Below are 8,103 nucleotides of genomic sequence, written 5' to 3'. Positions count from 1 at the left end.
CCTGAAGGTGTTTGATTGTAGGAGAGAAGAGTTTGGGGACACAAAGGAGAGAAAGTATTAGGTTGGTGCAAAAGTAAATGCGGTTTTGGCCATTACTTTTAACCCCCTGGGCTGAGGGCTCGCTCTGTCCCAACTCCTCTAGGAAGTATGATGGAGATCAGGACCAGGGAAAGGCAATGATCTGAGGTCAATCTTAGCAGATATGTCTAGACCGCAGGTGCCAGCATTCTGGTAGGTTTGGAAATCCCTCTTCTCTACCCCCAGCCACCTCCCACCATGCTGGTAAACGTGATGGAGGAGGCAACTCCCTGCTCTCAGCAGCTCTCCTGGGTCCAGCTCCCTGCCTTTCTCAGTGTTTGGGGAATGAGAACAAGTGCTCTTATTGTCCCATAGGGACAAGGCCAGGGCTTCGCTAACCTGGTACCTGGTGTGCTGGGATTTATGGTTCAAAATGAAACACTCTGCATTCCCCTCCCCCGCACTGCTTCATCCATACCCAGCCTTCTCAGTGGTTCTCCTCCCACCTGACTTTTGGACTTGTAATTATTTTGTGTCTCCTTATCCCCTCACTACTGAGTGGTCGGACAAAGTTCAGAGGGGTTAGTTCTGGATTTTTCAGAACAAGGGATGGGAGTCATGGCAAGGAATTGAGATGCTGGGCCAAAGAACAGAAGTCCCCACCCCTATGCCAGCCCTGGGTTCTCTGTGGACTTGAGGTCAGCTGTGGCCCACCCTGAGCTGGAGGCCTCTCCTGTTAGTTTTCCATGAGGGGCCCCATGGGCAGAGAGGCTCATCACCCGAGTAAAGGTGACACAGGCTGAGGGAGGCAGGGCCTGTAGTGGAGAATGTGGCCTCCCAGGCCTAGTCACGCCTTCAGAAGTGCTAGGGTTTTCCAGGGTGACAGTTGATTTCCTAACTTTAGCTTTCGGCCCTCAGGGAGGCCCTTATGACCACACACATCTGTCAAAAATACCGTCCGCCTCCCAAGCCTATCAGGGATCTCTGACCTTATTCTCACACTGGGATGGGGAGGAGGCTTGATGGTAAGTTGGGAGATGGGAAAGGAGAGAGGAAGAAGATAAACAAAGGAAACGAAGACAACGATCACTGAGTGGGTGACGGCTGCATGCCACCTGCATTCTCGTGACCCCTCTCCTCTGACCTGCTCAACAACCCCGGGAGTCAGAAATCACCTCTCAGACCTCAGTTTCTCCACACATAAGATGTACTGAATAACCAGCTGAGGGTCTCATAGGCCATTTCGCTGATCCTCGCAACACCCTATGAGGGGTGCTGTTATCCCCATGAGGAGACAGAGCCTGGAAAGGTGGATTTTCAAAGAGATGAAAGCCTATCACAAATCTAGGTGTGTCTGACCTCCTTGGCGATTTTGGAGCTTTGGGGGTGGTACAGGTTGGGGCTTTGGACAACTAGATAAAAGAATAAAGATGCTGGATCCCTTCCATTTAGAACTGGGGTTGACCCACATTTTCTGTAAAAGGCCAGATAGTAAGTATTTTAGGCTTTGCAGGCCATATGGACCCTGATGGAACTACTCAACTCTGCTGTTTTAGTGTAAAAGCAGCCAGATGTAAATGAATGGGTGTGGCTTTATGCCAATAAAACTTTATTTACAAAACCATGTGGCCAGCCTGTGAGTCAGAGTTTGCCAACCTATGGTATAAACACATGATGTAAATGGGTCAGAAGGGTTTGGGGTGAGACAAGAAATGAGAAGGATTAAGGTTATCAGAGCAGTGCATCATCTATCTCAGTCTGTATAAATGGTGTCACCCTGGAATGATGCAGTACACAGACTGCAAAACCATACATTGTAGTCTTGAGAGTGAGATAAAAAGAAAACAAGCCTCACAACCTAGACTGTCCTCTCTGGGAATGGTTAAGTGCTAGGACTCTGGTTTTTGGTGTGGTGACAGATTGAGAAATAGCTTCAGAAAAGAAAGTGGGAGGGCCACTTGCCTGCCCAAAGGTATCATGCTCCAGGATAATCAGCTTCTCAGTGGTTATCAGAAGAATGAAGGGTCATGTGATATCCTATTCCCAGAGGGTGAGGAAGGCAAACCACCTAATGACCTGGCCCCATGGAATTTGGCCTCCCTGCTTCGTGGCACTTATTCAGCAGTGCTCCACCATGGAAGCAGGGTGTGTCTGGGTCTGGCATTAAGTAATGACAGCCCTCTGGGGCAGAACCACACATCTAAGAATGGACTAAGCCAGTCACAAGTCTCACTTCCTTGGAACTCCATTCCAGGGTTCCCAGAGCAGTTGGGAACACCGTTCTGTAATCAAACTGAGTTCACCTTTGGGCACCAGCTGCTCCCACAGACCAAGGGCAGGACAAAGTACAGAAAATAGATTGAAGCAAAGTACAGAAAAGAGATTGAAGCAGGTGCTGCTTTCTGTGAATTTGATCCAGACTGGGAAAAAAAAAAAAAGATGGAAAACTCATTTCTCTGACAAGCTCCATCTGTTGGCAAAAACCATCATCAGAAGTTCTGCTCTGGACAGGGGAGCTTGCCCAGCAAATGCTGGGACAGGAGTGCCATGCTGCAAAGTTGGGCACTAAATGAGGCAAGGCTGGAGAAATGGACTTGGAGCGAGAAGGGATATGCCAGTGAGAGCCTAAGGGAGGTATCAGCAGGATATGTAAAAAGCCACTGCTTTGGAAGTGTCTGGCTTGTTCAGCTGGGTCATGTGCATCACCTATCAAAATACCCAGGCCCAGGTCCAATGAATACAGCAGCGTCTTCACCTGCTGCTTTTAAAATTCCTGATTGATCTTGGCTCTGGAGCTGGGGACCCATTATACCACAGTAGCATTCACACTGCTCACCCAGAAACTTAAGCACACTTCTCATCTCTTGTTGTGACTCCAGCCTCTGAATTGGGCTGTAGTATTCTTAGGAGCTGAATGAGTTGCTCAGAAAAGTTTATGAATTGAATCCCACCAGGGAAGAGTAACCAAAGACAATTTTCCAAAAAAAATCTCCCGGGAGGCAGAGGTTGCAGTGAGCAGAGATCGCGCCATTGCACTCCAGCCTGGCGACAGAGCAAGACTCCATCTCAAAAAAAAAAAAAAAAAAAAAAAAAAACTCTAGAAAAAGAAGCCCTTTTGCAGGTTCTGAGACCTGTTCAGGTAGCCTGCTCCCTGGAGGGGAGGAATGAGATGAGGAATGCAGTGAGGAATTGCAGGTTTCTAAAACTGGTAGCAGAATGACATTTGAGGCCTTGTTAAAACTTCTGAGGCCCAGTCTTCTAAATTAGACTCTTTTGGACTGAAGGCCAGGAATCTGTATTTGACAAGTTTCCTGGGCAATCTGGATACACAGCCTGGTTTGGGAACCCTGGCCTGGGGACCTCCCAAGATTTTTGTTGGCCCTAGGGCAGAGCTGATGTAACAACTGCCCCAAATTATGCCCGGGTTTCTGTTTGTTTTTGTTTTTTTTGTTTTTTTTTTTGTTTGTTTGGCTGTGCTAAAGCCCAGAGAGGGAGACAGGGAGCTCAGGATTAGGACATGGCTTCTGCCTTCACAGATCCCCAGCGTACTGTTTAAATCATGGTACCAGCTATGATTTGGGGCAGCCGTTGTGCCCTCCATAGCCACATATAGATTGTTAGAGAAACCAGCCCTTGAATGGCAAAGCAGGAGTGTGACTAAGAGTTGTACTAGTGACTTTTTTTTACTTTTATTTTCTTTCTGAGTTGGAGTCTCGCTCTGTCACCCAGGCTGGGGTACAGTGGCACTATCTCAGTTCACTGCAACCTCCGCCTCCTGGGTTCAAGCAATTCTCCTGCCTCAGCCTCCTGAGTAGCTAGGATTACAGGCGTGTACCACCACGCCTGTTAATTTTTGTATTTTTAGTAGAGACAGGGTTTCACCATATTGGCCAGGCTGGTCTCAAACTCCTGACCTGATGATCTGCCTGCCTCGGCCTCCCAAAGTGCTGGGATTATAGGCGTGAGCTGCTGTGCCCGTCCTGTACTAGTGACTTTTTTAAAAAAATTGATGCTGGTGAAAATTCAACAGAGCTGCACTTGCCACTCTCAAACTCAATTGGTATAATGAATCATTTGTTTATTTCTGTATGTGTTTCAAACTCTATCAGCAAAGCCACTAAGTATACAGAAAAAGAGATAGAAAAGAAAATTAAGCTTCAAAAGGAAGAATAAGGAAATATGCTGAAATATGAAGTGAATATGGTGCTTAAGTAAGACGTGTGCAAGGATAGAATAATTGCAACCCATATTCTAGTGGTCAATACTGGGATCATATGAAATACATAAGTAGACATACAAACTAGAAATACATTTCAGTTTAAAATGAAAAATGTGGGCCGGGCGCAGTGGCTTACGCCTGTAATCCCAGCACTTTGGGAGGCCGAGGTGGGCAGATCAAGAAGTCAGGAGGTCGAGACCATCCTGGCTAACACAGTGAAACCCTGTCCCTACTAAAAATACTAAAAATTAGCCGGGTGTGGTGGCAGGCACCTGTAGTCCCAGCTACTTGGGAGGCCGAGGCAGGAGAATGGCGTGGACCGGGGAGGCGGAGCTTGCAGTGAGCCGAGATTGCACCACTGCACTCCAGCCTGGGTGACGGAGTGAGACTCTGTCTCAAAAAAATAAAAATAAATAAATAAATAAAAAATAAATAAGTAAATAAAATAAAATGAAAAATGTGGTAATGGAAAGAGAAGATTAGATCTACAACAAAGGAGTCAAGTCACTCAGGTGGAGCATTTTAAAAAAAACAAGTTATAGGACTATTCAATGTTTGGTAGAATTACCCAGTGAGACCATCTGGACCTGCAAGATTTCTTTTTGGGGAGCTTTTAAATTACAAATTCAACTTCTTTAATGGTTAAATAGTCCTATAACCATTAAATAAATTTAATTTAAATTTGAAAACCCCCTGAAAAATAAATATCTTCCGATTTCAACTCTGACCTGTAAAGAACTCATTGTTACTCCTGTCCTCAAAGAAGATAAAAGCCCCTTCCCCGCCAAAAAACTAAAAATCAATGACTTTTCTTGGACTCACTGAAGAACTGAGGTCACAGGGCTAACTGCCACTTCAAAATCTGGAGAGGTAGGCAAATACACAGATCTTAGCTGAGCTCTGTTTCCCTGGAGTAGAAGCTGCTGGAGCCACTCTGGTAGGAATGCTTACATGGTGATTTAAAGGAATTGCTGGAGGCTGAGTGTGGGCAAGCATGAGAGTGGGAAATTCTTGGGGGCTGCAGTTTTAGATGGGGGGCATAGTTCTGTGGGTTTTATCTTTAGGGACCCCATCATCTCATGATGAAGAATCAAGAAAGATCCCATCCGTCCTGGCTCTGGCAAGGGGAAGGAAAAGTAACCATTGTGGAATACACCCAGTGTGTTCTCCATAACAAAGGAGAGTACTCCAGGAAAAACTTCACCAGAGCCTTAGGCTCATCTGGAGGACGGGGCCTTTCCCAACTCTGCACACACTGGCCTTCCCAACTCCTCTAAGGGCCTAAAGGCAGGGTGGGTTGGGGTGGGGGAAGCAGGTGTTCCCTCCCCAATACCTTATCACCACACTAGCAGTTTCCAGTATTATCATAATAATAATATAATAATAATAGTGGATTACAGCTGAAAGGGCCACAAGACAGACTCTATCTAGAGTGGTCCTTAGGAAAGCCAAAAGACAACAGGGGGGTCAAAACAAGGACATTGGAGAAGCAAAGCCTCTGGTCCCTCTGGCTTATCTGTGAAGTCCTGTTCCAAAAATGAGAACACTGGCTCCCATCACCCATCATCCATCCACTTAACCATTCAGCTCCAATATAGATGTAAAGCAGTATCAGCATTGTTAACCTGCACGGTCTGGAGTGAAAGGATCAAGGTTGGTCAGATTCCTGTGCTCAAGAATTTGAACTGAGAAATGGAAAGAATGACAGTTGATGGAAGCTGAAGGTGAAAGAAGCCAAGGGGTAGGATGGGGGCCATGATGGGTCAGATGGGCTACTCAAGTTACAAGTAAAGAAGAGTCCTCGTGTAGACTAGAGATGTGATTGGAGAGGGAAAGTGTGCGCCACTCATGCTCAGAGGCCAGGGCAGACTCAGGGAGAGACTGAGTCCTTTCGATGGCAGATTGCTGGTGTGAAGGGGGGGGTTCTTGCTGCTGAGGTGCCCCAAGCTGCTGTGACTGGAGCAGGACTGAGTGGCCTCGAGAACTTGGCTGGACTCTGGTGTTCCCTGCACCCTTGCAAGGTGCTTGTTACTATGATGGCTACTGTGCATGCTTATAACACACTCCCTTACACACACACACACACACACACACACCACACATCCTCGAGGAAACTCAACCCAAACTCTGAGCCTGTAAACCAGCCAGAAAAGTTCTGATGGAATAGGTGACACATGCAATTTTGGAAAGATTGATTTTGAGATGTCTCTTTACACAGGACATCAGGAGGCAGTTGGTCAGGAACTAAGGAGAGAAGCGCGGGCTGGATATCAAGACCTGGGCATCATTAGGAAGAGGGTGGCAGTGACACACAACAGGAGGGAAGACCACAGCATAGGGAGCAGCATGGATCAAGGGGAGCCGAGGCCCAGGCTAGAGCTCCAGGGAGCCTCCGTTCTTGGTGGCCAGCTTTGGAAATGGAAGAGCAGTGGAGATGGAAGCATTTTATTCAGCGAGGTAGGATAGGTGGAGAACTGGGAGAAACCACAGAAAGAGAGAATTTCAAGAGCAGGGGCGTCCACCGTTGTCAAATAACAACACTAGCACACAACAAAATATAATCCATGATAAAGATAGCAATAAATTGGCCAGGCACAGTGGCTCAAGCCTGCAACCCCAGCATTTTGGGAGGCCAAGGTGCGTAGATCACCTGAGGTCAGGAGTTCAAGACTAGCCTGGCCAACATGGTGAAATCCCATCTCTACTAAAAATACAAAATCAGCTGGGCGTGGTGGTGCATGCCTGTAATCCCAGCTACCCAGGGGACTGAGGTGGGAGAATCGCTTGAACGCAGGAGGCGGAGGTTGCAGTGTGCCATTGCATTCCAGCCTGGGCAACAAGAGCAAAACTCCATCTCAAAAAATAAATAAATAAATAAAAGGCAATAAATCACTATGGAAATTAAACTATTGTTCAACGAATGGTGTTAGGACACTGATTAGCTATTTGAGGAAAAAAGCCAATTGAGAGTTTCCACTTTCTGCTGTATACCAAAGTACATTTCAAGTGAATCAGAAAATTAAATGGTCACCTTTTTCGTCTTGCCTGTTTTTGGTTCTTTATATTTTTTTGTTTACTTTTTACTTTTTATTTATTTTTTTAGAGACAGCCTTGTTCTGTCGCACTGGGTGGAGTGCAGTGGTGTGATCACAGCTCACCGCAGCCTCTAACTCCTGGGTTCAAGCAATCCGCAGCCTCTAACTCCTGGGTTCAAGCAATCTTCCTGCCTCAGCCTCCCAAGTAGCTGGGACTACAGGCATGCACCACCAAGCCTGGCTCATTTTTTAACTTTTTGTAGGGACAGGGTCTCGCTATGTTCCCTAGGCTGGCCTCAATCTCCTGGGCTCCTCCTGCCTTGGTCTCCCAAAGTGCTGGGATTACAGGTGTGAGCCACATCATCAGGTGGTTCCAGGTTCTTAATATTTCAAATTGAAGTTTTCGGTTATATTTTTACATGGACTGTTGTTGTTTGGCTTATTTCAACTGAAAGGAAAAGATCAATAGATAAAGCTACATAAACTACTGTCCATGCACCAAAATGCAAAATTAAGGGGCAAAAGGTAAACTGGAGCAAAATGCTTTTCATATATATAATAGACAAAGGGCTATGTGCTTAGCAAATAAAGCACTCATATCCACAAGACAGGAGTAACACTGAGAATCCAGAGATAATGTGGGCAAAGAATACAAATAGGCAAAAATAGACATGAAAATGCTCAAGAGAGTTGGGGGAAAATGTTCAAGTTCACGAGCGATCAGACAAAAGCAAATTAAACCAATGAACTAGATTTTCTAAATTCTTGCCAAACTGACTGGAGCACAGACACTCTCTGGTGGCCAAGTGACACTGTTACATCCTTTCTAGA

Source organism: Symphalangus syndactylus, chromosome 1, assembly GCF_028878055.3.
Source record: "Symphalangus syndactylus isolate Jambi chromosome 1, NHGRI_mSymSyn1-v2.1_pri, whole genome shotgun sequence".
NCBI classification, from domain to species: domain Eukaryota; kingdom Metazoa; phylum Chordata; class Mammalia; order Primates; family Hylobatidae; genus Symphalangus; species Symphalangus syndactylus.
The sequence above is the reverse complement of the archived record's forward strand: the minus strand, read 5'-3'. Positions refer to the sequence as shown.